The 20,421-nt window shown below is 45.3% G+C and overlaps 1 long non-coding RNA gene across 2 annotated transcripts in view; it reads right to left on the bottom strand.

The window, feature by feature from the left end:
- Window positions 1-9,146: 9,146 nt before the first annotated feature.
- The window catches only part of LOC137157621 (uncharacterized), a 40,963-nt gene continuing 29,688 nt past the window's right edge, over window positions 9,147-20,421 (bottom strand). For both annotated transcript variants that reach the window (XR_010921156.1, XR_010921155.1), the window contains exons 2-3: window positions 10,995-11,055; window positions 9,147-9,232 (exon numbers count right to left, since the gene is read on the bottom strand). This is a non-coding gene — a long non-coding RNA (uncharacterized lncRNA). The remainder of the gene's footprint in view (window positions 9,233-10,994; window positions 11,056-20,421) is intronic.

Raw genomic sequence — 20,421 nt, 5'->3', positions numbered from 1 at the left:
CTACATATCCAAGGTTAAACAACAATAGGGAGGTAGTTACGTAAATAATCCACTGTAGGATTACAGGACCAATTGATACATAACCTAACCACAAGTGCTGGGGAAAAGCCCGGGGGATTTTCAGCAGTTTCTAAAAGACTAAAATTCCCCTGGATGCTGCCAACTTATTTATATTCAGAGCACTCTCAGTCCAAGAGATTTTGTTATTGATATTGTCCATGGAATACACACTGCAGCTCTAACCTGAAGCACATGCCTTTCTACAGACTGAGTTATTTCTCAGCATGGAGATCATTCCTCATTTTAGATCCAAAATGGCCTCCATCTTCAAGAAAATAAAGTATCCCGCCATTCAGAGTTCAACCCCCAAAAGGACTGGCATTGATTTTCATTTTTGATCTATGAGGTTCTTATGTGATGAGAGTGGACCTGAGCCCCTGGAACACCCAAAGTCTGCCTTGGGCTGCCTTCCAGCAGTTCTTTACAACCCAGTATTTTTAAGAAGAAAATAAAAATGTTTAAGTTATGGAAGTAACTATAGGCTGGTGGCACGGTCTGGCTGGGGTGTTGTGACCCTTCCTCAGGCCCAGGCTCCAAGGAAGGCCATGGTGCCTTCCTAAAGGGGGAATAATCTGTGTCTTTTCATGAGCTGTAGCCCAGCTCTCCAGCGAGTGAGGCAGGAAAGCAGTTCAGTGCCTCCAGCCCTTAGGCAGGGAGAGGCAGGCATGCAGTCTATTGCCTCTAACCCTCAGGCAGGGTGAGGCAAGCAAGCAGTCTATTGCAGCAGAGGAGAGCACTTCCTCCCGGGGTGCTTAGGGAAGGGAGGAGGGGGACACAGGCCCACCTGTCTCCATTGCATCCCAGCCCAGGGCCCTATCAGTGGCAAAGGCATCTGCCACTGAGTCAGCGGGGCTCCCGCCACAACACGCTGACAGGGGTTTCGCCCCTGACTCAGCCATTTGCTAGGGCTGTTCCTGGGCCACTTCCTCCCCCTGGTCCCCAGGTACCTGAGTCTCCGTTTCCTCAGAGTCACTGGGGTACTTGGCATGCGGCAGGCCCACCAGTCCCTCCTCGTCAAGCGGCGGCAAGTCCGGGAACTCCCCAGTGGAGGGCAGCTCCTCCAGGTCGCAGGGCTCCCAGGGTTTCCTGGCGTCAGGTAGCTCCTCCAGGTCAGCGCCGGCTTTGAGGGGTAGTTCCCCCCCCCCGGAGCCTCAGGGGGCTCGGTCCAGGTACTGGGGCTTTGTGGCCTAGTCCAGTCACAAGCCTGGTCCAGTCGCTGGGGCTTGGCGACCCGGTCCAGTTGCTGGGGCCTGGCGGCCCAGTCCAGTCACCAGGGCCTGGCAAGCCGGGCAGGTTCGGGGGCCTCTGCTCCGGGGGGCGGTTGTGCCGAGTGGCTGCTCAGTTGGGGTCAGGCCTAGGCCACAGCTTGCGGGAGGGCATGTCTGCCTCTGGCGGCAGCTTCCCCTTTAGTAAGCCCCTAGGCTGGCCTTTTATACTTCTCTTTCCTGGGTTAGCTCTGCCCCTGTGTTGCCGGGCAGATTGGCCTGGTGGGCCTGGATCTGTCTGGCCGGGGCATTGTGACCCTTCCTCAGGCCCAAGCTCCAAGGAAGGCCACTGCATCTCCTTACAGTAACTGTAACCCGCTTGGCTATCTAGGAAGCAAGAAAACCAGCCAGCCTCTCTCATCCCTGTATATCTGTGTATCGTATCCTACATAATTAGGGCCTTTCTATTCATATATGCAAATACAATAACTCCCATTGTTATTCATGGGGATGGCTATAAGTGTAGGAAGTGGAATAGACACCTTAAAATGTATCCGTTAATTACTAACGTCTATTGATCTATAGATATTTACACCAGCTGAGGATCCAACCTTCAATATTTAAAGGACAAGGCAACTTGTGCCCCTATAAATGCTGATAATCCCCACACAGGTGTGAATTACAAAGCTGAGAATTCAATAACTGAATATGCAATTTGAAATTTGCTCTTGGTCAATATTGGAGAATCCAAGCTGAGGTTTTGATTTCCTCAAGCAACTCATGCAAGATAAGCTCACAAACACAAATGTTTGCAGCAAACCAAATCCTGCTCTCACTCACCTCTATGATACTACAGGAGTAAAATGAGCAGGACATGCATGGACCCATGTATGTGCAGAGAAAAATACACTTGACCACATCATAAAGGGGAAACTGTTTTCCCTCCTTCCTGAACGCAATGGAAATAGTGAAGTTCTAATACAGTGTGGGTGGTGGCAAAATACAGGAAGCCTAGAAAAGGATCCTCAGCATGGTGTGCCACAAGGTTATGTTTCATGATGTGTCCTTCACCCCAGTTAACAAAAAGGAGGCTAAGGTAGGATAAGATGAGGAGCAGAATCTGATGGATATCCAACCATGTATATTTGCTAGTAAAATTCCATGTTGTGTGCAGATGAAAATTCTGCTCCCTCAACACCTATGGACATCTTCTTGGGCCTTGATCTGGGAAGAGGTTCTTGCCCCATGTTTATCAGACTGAATTCATACACAATAAATCTAATTTAATACATCAAATTGCAAAAAAGCATATTTGTGTTTTAAAAATCTCTCTCTAAACTAATGAAAGAAAGACGATCAAGGTGCCAAAAGAGCACTCAAGGAACACAAGGCCATTGTGGAGAAGTTAAAGGAGTTCTTTGCATCAGTCTTCACTGCAGAGGATGTGAGGAAAGTTCCCACACATAAGCCATTCTAGAACAGATTCAGTCTGAGGAGAGATTAAAAAGACTGACACTTTTCAGTTTGGAAAATAGACAACTATGATAAAGGTCTATAAGATCATGAATGGTGAGGAAAAAGTATATAAGGAAGTGTTATTTACTCCTTCATGTAACCTAAGAACCAGAGGTCACCCAATGAAATGAATTCGGCAGCAGATTTAAAATAAACCAAAGGAAGTACTTCTTCACACAACCCACAGTCAACCTGTGCAACTTGTTGCCAAGGGATGCTGTGAAGGACAAAAGTATAACTGGGTTCAAAGGGAATTAGATATGTTCGTGGAGGATAGATCCATCCATGGCTATTAACCAAGATAGTCAGGGATGAAATCCCATCCTCTGACTCCCAGAAGCTAGTAATTGATGACAAAGGATGGATCACTTGATGATTAGGTATTCTGTTAATTTGGCTTTGTCCCAAACCATGACAAAAAGTCAAAATCTAGGAATTTTTCACAAAAAAAGAGTATTCTGAAAATATTTTGTTTCGACCCTATTGAAATGTTTCATTTTGATAAGGACAAAATATTTCGTTCTGATTTTATCATTTCAGCTATTATATTATCATATAAGATACAATATAATATAAGAAACAAAATTCAGAGCAATAAAATTAAAATGAAATGTTTCAACCATATTGCAATGTTTTGATAACTTCCTGTGAAAATTTCAGCCAAATTGATATCTTCTTGCAAAATGTTTTAATTTAATCAAATCAGCTTTTTCTGACAGAAAAGTGTTCTACTGGAAAATTTTGGATTATTTCTAATAAATACATTTTCTAGAGTTTGTCCAGACTAGAATGTCCGTATAGAAGTAAAATGGGCATTAAAGTGCTAATCTTGCAAATAAAACTCCTCTTGTAGTAATAGAATTTTTCAGGGCACTATGACTGCTGAATCGGGCCCTACTACAGGGAAACCTACTGCCTGGGAATCACAGTGTTTCTGAGAAGCATCCCTTTCAGCAGGAGGCATATGGACACTCACAGAGTTGGCATTGACTACCATCTCATAAACCAAAGATGGGATCCCCCAGATATGCATAGGCTGGAACCATCCTGCATTAATGCCTGCCACTTTGTGCTGTTTTCCAGCTGACTGCATGGCAAGTGACTGCCATTGGCTGAGTTCCCCTGCAGCTGCTCAGTTGAAGCCTCAGCAGGGACTTTGCAGGATTAACTGCCACTAGACTAGGGTATCCATAAATTTATCAGAGGAGAGAGACACAGAACCTGTCACCTCCTCAGTTCCACCCTCTCCTGCCCCAGACATCCTGAAGAACCCATTCCCCAGGGGCAAGGGTTGGAGTGTGGTGTCAGAGATGTGGAATTCCTCCTCTTCCAGCCCCGCTAGTGGAGGAGCTTCTCCTGCCCGCAGTACAGTATCCCTTTGGTGGTGAAGCTCTGCAAGGAAGCTGCCAAAATGATGGGCAGCTAATTTTCTGGAATATATGATTTATGAGTTAGCAGCACTGGACAGGAATTGACACTTAGACTCTCCTGGCATTTTACTGCTCAAGTTGCAGTCCAATAACTGCCAGATTAAAGAAGGAGGATTTTATCTCCCTCTATAAATACCATCCTGTATTAAACCCTTCACAAGCATCTACTATGTCATGACTCATAACAACAGCCGCAGAGGAAATTGTGCTCTTGCAGCAAAAAACTGGAAATGTGCCAGGCTGACTGCAGAGGGAGGCACTGATTCTTCAGCTGAGGCAGTTTCACTAAACTTCATTCAAGAGCAAGGAATTTTTCACTTCCAGAACCCACTGTGGCCAAAACACTGTTGTGACCTTGTCACTGGGTACCTGTTATCTGTGGCGAAAGTCCAGCTCCCCTGGACTGGAGCAGGGGAGCCAATCCTGATAATTGAAGAGGGCTGGGCTACACTGGGTCTATAAAGGACTGAGGGGAGAAACAATTGAAACAGGCTGAGCCCTGAGGGGAGCAAAGCCATGCTGGAGTGGTCTGAAATCCAGTGATGGGTCCCTGGAGCAAGGGAGCCAGAGGCTCAAGGAAGCAAACCCACAGCTGTGGCTCTGAGAGGGGAGCAGAACTGGTGGAGGCAAAGAAGATGCCTGGAGCTGGAGTGCCCAGGACTACCCTGGGACAGGTGGCCCCGAAGCCTGGGGTCCAGGTATTGAGTTAAGACTGTGTTCTATTCGTTGTTAACCTTTGTTATAGAAATAAACCCCCATGAGTGAGACTGGGCATGGCAGCACAGGCCTGGAGCCAGGAAGCAGCAGCAGCCCCCTGTGACAGATGTGAAGAGAATCCCAGAGCCAAAGGGCCATGGGCTCCCTGGTATGTAGCAGTGAGTCTCAGCTGGCCTGTACCGAAACTCACAATTGTCATAATCTGTATCTCAAAGATGTCATGTAAGGTATCGTATATGAACAAGGAAGGAACACAAGGCTATGGCGGAGAAGCTAAATGAATTCTTTGCATCGTCTTAACTGCAAAGGACATGTGGGAGATTCCCACACCTGAGCCTTTCTTTTTAAGGTGACAAATCCGAGGAACTGTCCCACAAACTCCAGTTTGTGACGTTAGGTTTTAGACTTAGCAGCATATTGTTGCTTTTGTTTGTTTGTAAAAAATTTTATCCCAACTCCTTCTGCTCAGTATCATTTAAATAGCTGCTCTTTGTTAATAAACTTAATCTTGTTTTATTACGCACCCATCTCCGTGCAGCATTTCAAACTGAAGAGTACAATCCTCAACCAAACTAATGGGCTGGCGGTGTGTACTGTCTCTTTAAAGGATCAGCCAACTTGATACGGTTTTGTGAGTGCTACAGTGAGTGGGACTGGACACTGCAGGGTGGAGATGGTTTTGGGGAGACTCAGGTCTGGAGGGGCTGTTGGTATCACCCAGCAAGGAGTAACCAGGCTGGTGGAAGCCAGGGTGAGGCCACTGCACTGTGAACAGGCCGCTCTTGTAAGGGCTCTGAGCCAAAGATGCACAGCACAGAAGCACTCAGGCTTACAGGGCAGGCGGTGACATGAGCCCCTGGTCTGGGTGAGCCCCCAAAGCATCACAGCTGGATGTGTTGTGAAAATCTTTTACTGCATTCCCTGCTTCCCGCCTTCTGCAATCATCAGAGCTTGTTGTCACAAAACATCAACCATCACAGTGGGTGGAATGAGAGTAGAAAACGGATCAGAAGAAAATACCATAATAAATATAATTCTATTTATTTAAAGCTCCTTGATCTTGTGTGCCAAATTACTACCTTCTTCCTTCTCAAAGCTCAGTTCTTTCAGGTTGCAGCCTGGCCTACCAAATCTACTTATCCATTGTACTAGAACGTATTGCTTCAGACATTTGATTATATCTCTATCACTATTTTATCCACCATGCCATATTCTCTCTACCAAACTATGGGGGGGCAATTTTCCATTCTACCCCGGCCCCTTTATGCTATTCTGGCCACTAAAAAAGGGTGGAAGTAGTCCCCTGGGAATATCCCCAGTATAAAGAGGTTCCCTGCATTGTGTAGCACTGCAGGAACGGGCCACTGCCCCTCTGATGTTGCGAAGGCGCTGTACCATTGCTATTTTTCAACAGTCTATAACCCCTTTGTCTTTAGGGACTTTTTTTAAACAAGGAAATATTTAAAAAAAATTCCCTGCTGAGTTCCTCTGTTCATCTTAGACTTCACCTTGCTCTAGCAGTTTCCCATTTTTTGCTTTGTACAAAATCCTCTTTATAATAAATGGATTGTATGACTCAGTTGAACAATAATTAGCCATTGAGTTTGGATGCTAATCAGATGAAGTCAGACTATTTGCACTTCTCTTATAATAAAATGACTTTATAAGAATCCAACTGCATTGATATTCCACTGCAATAATTTAATGGTGCCCCAGCTCATTTCATAGATACTGAAGATTGGGATCTATCACGTAAAGACACAATAATGATGGACACTTTGCTCAATAGAAGCTGCTATATGACATGCACATGAATTCTGCCAGGGTAACTGGATTCAAGATATCCAGAGAGGGATATCTTGCATCTTTTGTTTGATTTCTAACCAACCAGACATCATCACCACTTTGATCAAAATACATGATAATGTGAAAGAATATTAATTGTAATGTAGATGTACATAATATACGATATAGAAAATGATGCAAGTTAGAATATAAATTAATACAATATATTAATACATTAATAATTATAATTAATGATAATTAATGCAAAACCACTTCATGTACTAACAAAAAGTGTCACTTCACTCATAAATAGAAAAGTCAATGATCAAAGATGTACTCTTTAGATTTGTACTTCTTTTTTTAGTTCTACGTCACAAGTAGAATTACTATGTTTTGTGATGTTCATACACTAGAGTTTATTTTGTTAGTTGTGCAGTACTGGTTGTGTATATGCTATGTGAAGTAGAGTATAGTTTAGTACTGTCCCATTGGCTTATTTAACTTCTTTAAATAAAGCAATGCAAATATTGATCCAAAAAAAGTGTCATTTACTTGACCTCTCCACTTTCCCCTATCCCTCAACAAGTGGTTGCCGTGATCTAGTGGGGCTGGAGTTCTACGGTAGCTCTGAAATTGCACCAACGTGAATGATGGAATGTCTCAGAGGAAGCAAAGCAGCTAAAGCTGGTTAGGAATTTCTGAAACTTCTTTGTGCCAACAGGCAGGAGGCACGCGATAAAGAAAGGTAAAAGGGATCCCCCTGGGTCTGGGATCTACATGGTAGTTCACCAAGGAAGGCTATGTATGGTCTCTAATGAAAGCATGTGTCACACTGGTTATCACAATCATTGTGAAATGTATGTGCAGATAATGTGTAAGGAGTGATGTGTATAGATACTAAAAACAATCTTCTCTAGATCTCCGAGTTAAAGCAGGTCACCAAAATAGGAGCCACATACTTCTATCAGGCAGGGGGAAAGAGAAGCTTCTCTCTCTCTGGCAGTTCATGTGAATTATACAATACTTAATTTGCACAATAGATACCCATTTACAGTCTGAGCAAAATGTTACTCAACAGATTTTGAAGGCTACAGGAAAAAACAAAAACAGCAGGGGTCATTTTAGGAGAAAAGATGGTGAACTTTTGAAACTATATCTGGGGTACAGCTGAACATCAAGCATCTCTCCCCTCCATGAAGCAAAATCACAGTGGATTTTGCTTAATGAAAAAGGGATCTTGGCCAGGCTTGACTCAAAATGCTGGAAAGAACTTTGGGTAAGATAAACTTCTTTAGACAGGAGGAGACCTTGTGAGTTAAGGTTAGGCTCTAGTAAGCGTGCTCTGATTTTGTTTGATGTGTAACCCTTTCTTTCCATCACTCACATTTGTTTCTAGTTGAATTTCTGTTCTTTCTTAAATACATTTCCTTTCCTTTTACTATCACAGAATCATAGATTAGGGTTGGAAGGGACCTCAGGAGGTCATCTAGTCCAACCCCCAATTAATACTATAATCATACTCAAGTGTTTGTGTGATACAGTAGTGGTTAGCTAATGTAAAATTGGTAAACTGGGGTAAACTGGGGACAGAGGATTTGGGATTTCTGTGAGTATCCAGTGATCAGGGTCTGGACAACACAGAGGGACACTTTGAAGCCACATGAGGGCTTGGTGCGTTTTTTGTCAACATGCAGGGCAAAGGCAGGGCTGGCATAGCCCAGAGGAGAGTGCTGGAGTGGCTGACAGGCTGGTTGTGTTAGGTGGGCTAACATTCAGTTGGCACAGGCAAGACTCCTTCACAGTGGAGGCAGATGGCAATAAGGTGACTCACAGCCCTGGGTGCCCCAAGAAGAATCACATTCAGGTTTGATCCATTTCCTGACTTGCAAAAATGTTGGGGGGAGGAACCCACTTTTGAAATTGTCACAATGGGACATTTGAACATTTTCAAAATGAAAAGTTTTAGGATTTTGTTTTGTTTTGTTTTTTGAAGGGGTTTGTTTTGTTTGTTTGACTTTTCATTTTGAAATTGAAATTAGTTTGAATAAAAAAAAAGTTTAAAAAAGAAAATTGAAATGTTTCCATTTTGACCTGATGCAAACAGATTTTTTTTTTTTTTTTTTTTTTTAATTTTGTCAGTTCACAAAATTTTTAAAGATTTCAACTTTTTAATCCTGATTCAGGACAGGAAAAATTTTTGAAATCCTGAAAAATTTCATGGGACGGGAAAACCATTTCCCACCCAGCCTTAAAAGCAACTTGATGATGCCTAACAAAGAGGAAAACAACAACAACAAAAAGAGGATAGAGTCTCTGATGTGTTAAATACCCGCTGCCCCTAATGAAAACAAAACAATTTCATACTTGGTAGACAATTCACATAGTCACATATTTTCTTCCTCATTATGAGAACATGACTTCAAACTGACATCAATTTTCATTTAATTAGTAACCTAGTTTATTGCTCCATTGAAAAAATGTTAGTTCATTCCAGTTGGTGTTGCCTCATTCTGGTTTTGTCTAGAAGAAACAAAGATCTGTAATGTGTAAGTTCCCCCTTTAAACACAGACAATAAAAAACACCCAAGTTACAAAGATGTACGGAAATTGGTCCTGAGACAGGAATTTTAGACATTGTAATGGAAATATCAGTATTATCAGTATCTTGCCCTGTCACTAATTGACACATAATGGACTCATTGTAGAAGTTATAGTTTATTTCTCAGGAAGCAAGCAGAGATATTGAAACAGAAATTCCCTTTCACTGATTTCTAGCATTCCCAAGAGAATATTGCAAGAATTCCAGCTTCCTCTTATTTTTCAGGTCATTATCAGGGCAAGAGAAAGTTTTCTTTCTGTACAAGAATTCATGAAAGCAAAGGGGTGTCATACACCATAGCTAAGGAGCGTAACATGTTTCCTCAGACAGCATGCATAGAATGCTTGGGCTTAAGTCAATGCTTTTTTTTAAATAAAATATTTCAAAGTAAATGTATCTCTTAAGGTCATGTTAGCGGATAGATTGTATTTAGCCCTGCATAGGTGCAGAAGTGGCACAGAAGCTACATGCAGTCTTGGTTGTTGCACCATTGATGACACTAAGAGTGGCTTTAGAAACTGCTTAGGGGTAGGGGAGGGTGGAATAAAAGGCAGCGCCATGATCCCATGGGCATATCACACTGGCCAGCAGAACTGAGTTAGGGCACTAAAAATACATTGTGCACCTTGTTATAGGAGTGTAGGAGATGCCACAGTGTGCATACTCTCCCAGCACTCAGGAGGCATTGTCATTAAAATTCCTCTTGAAGCTGCTGCTGCCTGAGCACAGCCACTGTATTTAATGCATGTAGTGGCTTAAAGACACAGTTTGGCCCTATGAACATAAATAGTGGACCCTCAAATAACATGAAGGGACAAATTCATCTTGGATTCTCCTTGATACATCCCTCCCATGGTGCTCTCAAATGCCAGCACAGAACCTAAAGTGAAATACAGCCTTGTAAGCACTCCAGCACACTTGATATAAAGTAAACACTCTTTGCAATGATATGGTACTCTAGGAATTCAGAGACTCCTTTCCCAGATAGACACCAGAGGGGAGGGTTTCTCTGAGCTGCAGCATGGAAATGATGTTTCTCTGTGTTCCAAATGCAGCAGCTGGGACTGACATCCATGTAGGGCCCAAATCAATGAATTCCTCACAATCGGTGCAGTCTGGCAAAAGCCCCAAATTGGATTCTCCTGCCCAGCACCGTTGGAAACAAGGGCTGTTTAAGAGAGAACGGATATTTCATTCCTTTAGGTACACAAGAGCCTCCACAGATTAGAAGTGATCAGGGAGATGAATGGACATGGAGCATGGAATGACAGACCCGATCTGGAGGATATGCTTCCCCAATACCTCCACAATTGTGGGTAGGCACTGTGTGACAAGATTAGGGGATTGTCTACTGAACATTTAATTTGCAGCAAGTGAGGGTGTGAATCTACTTAGTGCTAGCCTGCAGTCAGCCAAGAATCTGTGTGGACCCTGCTCTTGTGCACTAAAAGTTCCCTAGGTGCTTTAATCTACTCCTGTTTCAAAGCATAATATGTTAAAGTGCACGATGGAATTTTTAGGGTCCATCTGGATGCTTAGTGTGTGGTAGGCTGGTGAGGGGTAGATTTACACTCTAGCTTGCTGCGAACTAAGAGGTCATGTGCAAGCCCAAGGTCTAACCTTGCACCATACTAGACATGCCTCCAGCCAAACCAAAAGACAGTGTATCCATAATACTCTTACCAGAGTACAAGCCGTTCAAAAGATTCCTCTCCCAGGGAAAAGGATAGCCTTCTGTGCCAGTCTAAAAAGGGAACAGGAAAGCAGATCCTGAGAAAGGAGAGTTCATGAAAGTGAGTTTTTCACCCCCTGTATCCTGCTACTTCACACACTGCACTCATTCAATGCTACCTCCACCTCTTCCCAGAACTCAGATAGGTTCCTTCAGAACAAAGGAAGGGGTGCAAATCTCAGGTGGCCTCAGAATGCCACTAGGAGCACATGTTGCTAGAGTATAACAGAGAGCAGCTTTTATGCTGCATCCCCAGAGGCCTACGGCAGTGTCAGTCTGGATAGCATCCCTGGAGGGCAAGCAACCCAGAGCAAATTAACTTTGAGAAGAGATTAATAAGGTTTCTAGTTTCCACCTTAGTAAATGTTAGGAATGTTATTATTAGAGTTATCCTAATGAGAGCTTGATCTGTAAAAGTTTACCAGGGTAAAGTTAAAACATAGATAAATGTCCCTTGTAATGTAAATGTATTTTTATTATAAATGATGAGTACCATTTGGTAAAGACATTAAAAACATTTTAACCCTATCACTATTTCTTCTTTTAAACTGCTCTATGAACTATCCTGCACTTTTAAAAATACAGCATGTCCATCTGTGCCCAGATCACCCCAAAATAACAGTTTAATCTGTTTTTTAGCCCTATTTGGATAGGTAGAAATCCTCTTGCACATTTTTCATATGCTTCCTAGTGCAATAAACAATTCACGTTTAATTTTACAAGGTCTGTAATAAACTTCCTGAATATCACAGTTAGAGCTCAATGTGGCCAAGTATATATAGTTGGGACAGACAACTCACATTATGGCTTCCGAAACTGTTTGCATGTTCTCTTCTTCGGCCACAAGGGGCCAATGTTTCTTTAATTTTTAATCACCAACATTTCTTTGGCACTGCATTGATCTCTCTTCACAGACACATCTGCTAGACACCACCTGGAGGCTACAAGTCATAACTACAAACTGGTTTCCAGGCTATCTTGAAAGCTGCCTTCCAGGAGTTTTACACAAATAAGCATTAACTCAGGATCAGAACTCCTGCGTTTCTAGCTATTGGGGACAGTCGGAGTTTAAAGCTGCCATCAGTGCAGAGGTAAGATCAGCTATTTTAGAATCCAGCAGAGCTGGAAATAGGAGCTTTAGGAAACAGAGATCTCTATGTTTCTAATGGGACTGTAGTGAGGGGATGTGACCTCCCTCCAAGACTTGACAAGGAGGCGCCACTACCCACCCCCTAGTGGGCAGCACCAGAAAGGCCACACCCACCACACTGGAAGCAGAAGGGTGGGACAAGAACAGGATGTATAAAGGGTGAGCCCTCCAGCTCACGTGGGACAGAGCCGCCAGTGGAGAAGGAAGTCTCCTATCCACTACTGGAGGGGGAACCTGGAGAGGACTCCAGCTGCACCAAGGTCCCACCCAACACACCTAAGCTGCCAGACAACCCAGACACCAAGGAGCTACTGAGATTACCACTAGAAACTTACCCTGGGGAGGCGGATGATGACCTCTGGATGCAGGTACACCCCAAGGGGAGAGTAGAAAGTAGCCCAGGGATAGCTGACTACAGTGCAGCTCTACAGTGCACCTGCCTGAGCACTGGTCAGCGTGTTTTATCTGGAGTCCTGCCGACCCAGTGGTGGAGCGTTCCACCACTGTTAGGGCCCTGGCTTGGGACCTGGTGCAATAGAGTAGGGCCAGGTCACCGTACCCCCTGCTACCCCACCCCTGATGAGGCAGACTCCCCCCACTAGGCTCGGAGACTGTGTTCGGTCTCACCCATGCCTGTGAGCCCACAGACTGCGTAGTTGCCTGGTTCTGCCTGAAGGCCCAGGACCATAGACTGCTTAGTTGCTAGGCACCCAAGAGAGCTAATTCCCTACTTTGAGTCTGCCTACACAAGTTTGACAGCGAGGGGAAGTGGCCTCCCTCATGGACTGACAAGAGAGATAGCCCCACTACCCTACATGTGGTGGAGAATGCGGGCATCGCCAGCCCCCGGAGACAGAGGGGGACTGAACCTGTTCTGAACCACCACCTGCAGAGTACCACCATGGATCTTGACAAGCTGGTGAAATGGTGGCTGAGAGCCAGCTGCAGCAACAAGCCACTCAGCTCCAGCAGCAGCAGCTCCAGCTAATGGGGGCACAGCAGCCGCAACTCATCTGAGACCTGAACAGCAGCAAGAACAGCAGCAGCAGTATGTGCAGCAGCTGGCCACCCTGATACCCAGCCCCTCTGGCCTCAACCTCATAGACACAACAATGCCCATGATGCTGCTCCGCATCACCAAGATGTGGCCTGAGGACGATCCAGAGATGTTCTTTGAGCATGTCACCTCACACTAGGGTGGATCCTGACCCAATGGCCAACCCTCCTGTTCCCTTACCTGACAGGGACAGCCCAGGCCACATATCAGGCCCTCCTGATTGAAGAGGCCTGTGACTACCAAGCCGTAAAGGCAGCTATCCTGGATGCGCTTGACATCACCCCTGGAACCTTCCAGTGCCAATTTCAGGGGAAGATTTATCCACCAGGGCCTGACCCCGGGTCATGACTCAAGAACTCAAGGATGCCTGCTGGCAATGGCTGCTGCCGGAGTGACACTCTGCCGCTGAGATCACTGAGCAAGTAGTGACGGAGCAGTTCTTGCATATCCTTCCACCTCCGGACTGAAACTGGGTCATGTGACATGGCCTCACCAGCTTGAGTGCAGCGGTCCAACTGATGGAAGACTTCCTGGTGGTGGAAAGTCCAGTAATGCCCAGAGCGGCTGCAGCAATGTGCAACCCCCCGACCACCGGACAACATTCCAGCTCTCAGGCGACTTCCTGGCCTGACCCAAGTTGTGATGGCGGCTGCACAATGGCTCTTGATCATGAACCGCCTCTATACCCCACAGGCCCCCAGCAGGTCTTGGTGGTGGAGGAACATCCCCAAAGCTGGACCTCGTGGAGCCCCCGTGGAGAAACAAGACCCAGGTTGGCCCCACAGAGATTGGATCTTGCTTCATGCACAGCCAGTTCAGACATCTACAGTGCCAATACCTGGCCATGGACTGCTCGTTCGGCCAAGTATATAACGGGGAGGCCCACGCCCACCAACGCCTGGCTGCGAAGGTGACGATCCCAGTGAACCTCGAAGAGAGACGCTTGCATGTTCTGGTAGATTGCGTGTGTGGACAAAACCTGGTGCGGCAGCAGCTGGTCCCGGCATCTGACCAAACCCTTGGATAGGTCCACCTCTGGTATATCTATGTGGATGTAAAGGCTTACCCCCTGGCCCATGTGGCCCTAACCATAGATGGCATGAACGGCCATACCCCAGTTATCCTTGGCCAGGACTGGTCTGAATTCTCACAGCTGCTGTGCATAGAGAACCTCCAGGACGACTGGCCCAGGGTGCAGCCATCACAGAGGAGAACCTTCAGGCCACCCAAGGGGCGCAGGCCACATTCTACAACCAGGGAACATGCACTCAGATTTTCGAGCTGTGTGATCGGGTGATTGTCCTGCTTCCCTCCGAGGAATCCAAGCTGTTAGTCCAATGACAGGGCCCATACAAGGTACTCCGCAAGGTTGGTCCCATCACCTATAAGGGCCATTAACTGGATTGGTGGAAGAAGATAGAAATCTATCATATCAATCTCCTGAAATAATGGCGTGAGCGGGAGGAGCTGTTAATTATGCCATGCCCCCCTGAACCGGAACTGGGACCCCAGGCTCCCATGATGACTGAGCTGCTGGTTCTGCATAGATTTCCAGAGGATCAATGCAATCTCAAAGTTCAATGCATATCCGGTGCGCCAAGTAGATGAGCTACTTGACCATCTTAGGGAAACACGGTACATTACAACCTTTCATCTGACCGGTGGGCTACTGGCAAATCCCACTGGAGCCTTGGTTGAATGAAAAAATTGCATTCGCCACCCTCTGTAGTCTAGCAAGAGCCTCCACTCAAGGCTTCAGGCTCCTCTGCCCATCACCTCTCTTGGGTGGAGACACACATCTCACTCCTTTCTGACCAGGGTATTTCCAGGCTGCACAGTCCCTGACTATATTGTGATATGCCAGCACAAGACTTGCCTAATCAAGCCTGCTGAATATTGGGCTCTATTGGTCTGATTTTTCGTTATCTTGCATCTTGTGTAGTTGTATGCATCCATTCAGTGAATGGTCACCAGGAACAGATATTTCAGGAAGACCAAGTTGGAATTTAGCATTATACAAATCTTACAACAGAACAGATCTGCAGGGACCTGCAGCTCAAGCAACTATGTTTATTAGTCATTTATGTAATAGATGTGCTTCCCCATGAACATTTATGTTTGTGTTGTTTTACGAAAATAAACAAAGCTAATTTACAAGTGCAATTCAGTAACTAACTGCCATATGTACATGCAATTATTTGTCAGAGCAAAATGAAAGGGTGAATGGAAGCCCCTTTACACAACACACCTGTAAATATAGTCAAATGAATTAGACCTTCTACACCACATTACAGTATTTCCCTGCTGAAAATGAACGTTCTGACTTTGCTATGCATGTACAATTAACATTGCATCATATCATTGATTTTCAGTTGTGCTGCATCGAATCTGCAATGCCTAAGTCCCTCCTGGTCACGGAAAGCTATATCTGCATGCCACAAATTAGATGTCAAATTTATGAGCTCATAATGAGCAAACCAAAAGAAAAAATCCCATGGTTTGCCCAAGGCCTGTACATTTTGTTCAATGAGCTATTCTTATGAACAGCTGACCTAGATTCTCTGCCTGAATGAGAATGTCTCCCAGCAATTGAGGCTGTTCAGAGAATCGGGGATTCAAGTGTTGTATGAAAGCTTATCATGGAAACTAAATGAGGCTACAGTCTTAAGAGAAAGCAACAATGTTCATTAGTCATGTAACAGATTCTCAAATATCCACATAAAGTGCAACACTCAGTGCACTAGCTTTCACATCAGAGTCTGGCAAAGATTGTCTTTGCAATTTGTACCCACTAGGCAAAGTAAGCAGTTTCCAGCACTATGCCTTCTTGTGTGAAAAACTTTGCCATATGGCAAATTTAATTTTCTCTAAATCATCTGGCAGTTGACCTGGAGTCAGGACTCCTTGGTTCTCTTGCTGTTTCTGCCACTGACTCATTCTATGGTCTTGGGCAAATCACTTCCTCTTGCTTCAATTCACCCATCTGTAAGATGAGTACTATAACAATGAGTAATACTTACCTCTCACACATGAGTTCTGAGGCTTAATTCATATTTATAAAGAAAGAACTTTGATTTCCAGAAATGAAAGGCACTATAGAAAAGCAAGGTTCTTCGGTTCTTACTCTGTGTACTGTTTTTTACGCTGTAACTTACCCATTTTAAAGTACATGACTATGATGGCATAAGATTTCTTTCCTTAACTGTAGCCCCCACACTCCAGCAGTTTCCTCCCTATGGGCTAGATCCTGGATCTATATGAGAGGACCCTGGCCAGTGAAGATCCCCTTTGATTTCAGGACACAGGATTGCACTTGCACATCTGAACGTGCAGGATCAGGGTCAGTGATAAAACATGCACCCAGTGTGTTCAGTTGGAAAGGTATTATTCTTGACTGTCTCATCACTGAGCTCTATTGACTTCTCCATTTTGCTAAAACTTCCAGCGAGGCACTGATGGTATTAAAATCCAGTTAGCCGCTTCTAAATTCAGATTTGGTTGACTAGATTCAAACACCACATCAAACGGGTTTTCCCTCACAAGCTCCTTTCTTGTGTGTTCAAATTAGGTTGTTCATTTTTCTATTGAAACTCTTGCCACAGCTGTTATTTTTAGAAAGCCATGTGATGGTCTGACTTTTATTTATGAGCACAAAAATGTGCTGAATATTTTACTGTCTATTTTGTTTGTGTTTTTTAGTTTTACATTTGGTTACTAAGACCCCCTTACTCTTCTGACAGGTGATTGAATGAAGAAATTTTGCTGACAAGAAGCCTCAGCCCTCTGAAAAAGCAGAGTAAAGGTGCAGGTGAGCAAATAAAACTAGACAGGGACACTGAGGCAGGAGCAAGGATGTAGGTGGTGAGGAACTAGGAAGCAGCATGTGATAGAAGGATCTATGACAAAAACAGGACAGAAGACACAAAATGGACTAAACCCACCCACTCGCCTAAGTGTTCAAGACTGCAGATCCCACACTCAGATCTTCTAGACCTGCTGTACAAGGCAGAAGCAGGGTCTCTGCAGCTGAATGAAACCCAGCAGGAGTCCCAAGTTTAGCAACAAAAACCCTGTTTATGGTTTCAGGTTTATTTTCAGAAGGTTTTGGTTTTTGTCCCCCACAACCCACCCACTGCAACCAAAATAACACAAAGCAGTAAAATCTCTGACCATGTATCCATCAAGCAGCTTAACAGTCTAAATTCCAAATGATACAAAACCTGACACGGTATGAACAGGGCCCCTTTTCCCCTCTCCAGAGCTCCTTGTCCTGGCTTTTTAAGGTACTGAGCCTAACCAGGATCAGGTGCACCTGATTCCTTCAGCCAGGGCCAGACTAATGCAGGGGATTTAGGGGCTGCAGCCCAGGGCCTCAGGCTAAGGGGGGCCCCCACAAAAATAAATCTGGGTGGCTGGTGAACTTCCTCTTCAGGGAAGCTAGTCCTTGGCCCCGCCCCTTCAGCCCAAAGCCATGCCCCTTCCATCCCTCCCATCAGAGCCCCTCCCTGGGCAGCCAGAGGAGTGCCCCAGGCTGGCCGCACAGCCCCAGTGCCAGAATGCCCCAAGAGCCCGTGCCCCAGGACTGCCCCGACCAACCCACCCTGGCCATCCCGACTCCAGCAGCCCCCCTGCCACTGCCAGAGTGCCGCAGCATCAGGCGCAGACCCAACCCAGCCCCAGGCTGGCCAGTTCACCCCAGCCCCCGGAGCACCATCGGCCCATGCCGCACCACTGCGCTGACCTGCCTCGCCCCCAGGCTGGCCAGTCTGCCCCAGGCCCAGCCCGAGCACTCCCTCCCAGCCCCTGGAGCACTGCTGTGCCGCACCACAGTGCCAGCCTGCCCCGCCCCGGAGCGCCTCCAGCCCCAGCTCTCCTAGCCCCTGGAGTGTCACCGGCCTGCACTGCGCCACAGCACGGGGCAGTCTCACCCGCAGGCTGGCTGGTCTGCCCCAGGCCGGCCCGAGTACTCCCAGCCCCCGGAGCACTACTGTGCTGGCCCATAAGGGGCCCCACAAAATCTAATAGTCCTGGACCCACAAGAGAGTCAATCCGGCCCTGCCTTCAGCAGCTGGCAAGAAGCTGGAATGAAGTCCCCACTTGGGTGTCTTGTTTGTAGAGCCTCACTCTAAGGCACTACTACCAGGGATGCTGGAACAATTTTTATAGTGGGGGTTCTGATGATGGAAACCATGTATTTGTTGTTTGTTATTACTACTTGAAGCAAGGGGGTGCAGCAACACTCCAGGCACCCTTAGCTCCAGCACCACTGACTACTACCATCGGGTGCAGGGTCCCCTAAAGAGAGCCATCAATGGCATTTCTATGCTCATCACAGCTGAAAAAAAGATATGAGGGGAAATCACAGAAGTCAAAACATGGCTTTTCCCACAGTAGCATCTGAATCTTATCATGTACAAATGAAGAGGAAACACACACTGCAAAATACAAAGGTGAAATGCATTGGCTAAAAACAAAACATTTTTTTTCAGGCTGAATAACTGATGTTAAAAGCAAACAAATAATCACAAATAGGAATTGTATTCAAAAAACAAAATGAAAAGATATTCTAAGCCTAACATTTTGACCTGATCTTGATCTTGTAATTGCCAGCATTGACTCTGGAGCCTTTTTTAAAAATCAGTATTAAATTAGTTAACCTCCAGTCATCTGGTACAGAGACTGAATTAAATAATAGATTACATACCTTAGTTAGTAGTTCTGCAATTTCATATTTGAGTTCCTTCAGAACTCTTGGGTGCATAGTATCTGGTCTTAGTGACTAATTACTGTGTAATTTATCAATTTGTTCCAAAACCTCCTCTATGGACACCTCAGTCTGGGAAAGTTCCTCAGATTTGTCACCTAAAAAGAATGGCTCAGGTGTGGGAATCTCTCTCACCCCCTCTGCAATGAAGATTGCTGCAAAGAATTCATTGAGCTTCTCCTCAATGGCCTTGTCTTTGAATTCCTTACTACATCAAACTGTACAGGACTTTCCAAAGCTACTAGGAAATTTCAGAATATGCAAGGTTACAGGAACTATAAGGAAAATCTTAGTTACATAGTTAAAGTGCAGTGTGAGAAACACAGTCAAGGATGCAATTCATCAGAAGCAGAAGTGTAATGTGAGCCAAATTATCAGCGGTACTGCAAAAAGGGCTAGCCTAATTCTGCTTTCACATCAAGAGTAACTCCATTGAAGTTCATGGAGTTACCCCACAGAGGTTCAAGTAAGGGAGGAAGAGGGGAATGCACTACCGCATCTCTGATAAAAGAATGGGGGCGCCTCCTCACTTTGGCTTGTCTAAGCAATGCTCCCTCCACAGGCACACCTGCTCCTTGACTGGTGCAGTGAGCTTTCATCAGCCTGTTTCAATCTTTTTTAACCACTGGTCATACCGGTGTAAAACTGTAAGAGCAGATTCAGGTCCAGACATCCTAGAAGTTAGGGTTGGAACACATCAGGGTGGTCCTACATTCCTTGCAAGCTCTCAGCATTAATTCATTTGCTTGTCCTTAGCATGAAATTAAGATCCTGTGCCCTTTTCAGTGAGGCTAATGTTTTATTTAACATGACACTCTAGCAACATGAATTTTAAATGATGTAAGTTATATTCCATAACAACCGCAAACCCTTCATTGTTACTCAGCAAGGATCTGATCCCACAGACACTTATTGCCAGACACAAAACTTCCTACCAGGAGTACTTCCATTGGGCCTCATTCATGTTTTCCTGCAGCATCCCCAGAGGTCACTCCCTGCACAGAATGCCCTCCTCACCAGGTGAACAGCCAACTCTGCTTTCCACCATCCGGAACTTCAAATGCAAGGGATGTTCCAGGATGGGCAGAAGGAGTTCCAGCATGAAGTGAATGCAGTCCTGGGTATATTCCAGTTGCTGCAAGGTCCATACAGGTCATGGGCAATCAAGCACAAGTTAGGACAGCTTTCAGGGCAGTACTCTGTTTGGAGCAAGGACTTTTTTTCTGCCCTGTTTGTACAGCACCTAGCACAATGGGATCCTGGCCCACGACTGGGCTTCCTAGGTGCTACCATAATACAAATAAGTAACAATGTTATCACTTTTAACCCCAGCAGTTAGCCAAACTTTGGATGTTGCAGGCTGTTCCAGTTATGAGGGGCAATTGATAATAGTACCAGGCGTTTTCT

Source organism: Emydura macquarii, unplaced genomic scaffold (genome assembly GCF_026122565.2).
Source record: "Emydura macquarii macquarii isolate MOO-44397 ecotype Brisbane River unplaced genomic scaffold, CSIRO-AGI_Emac_v2 contig_1551, whole genome shotgun sequence".
Taxonomy (NCBI): Eukaryota; Metazoa; Chordata; order Testudines; family Chelidae; genus Emydura; species Emydura macquarii.
The sequence above is the reverse complement of the archived record's forward strand: the minus strand, read 5'-3'. Positions and strand labels throughout refer to the sequence as shown.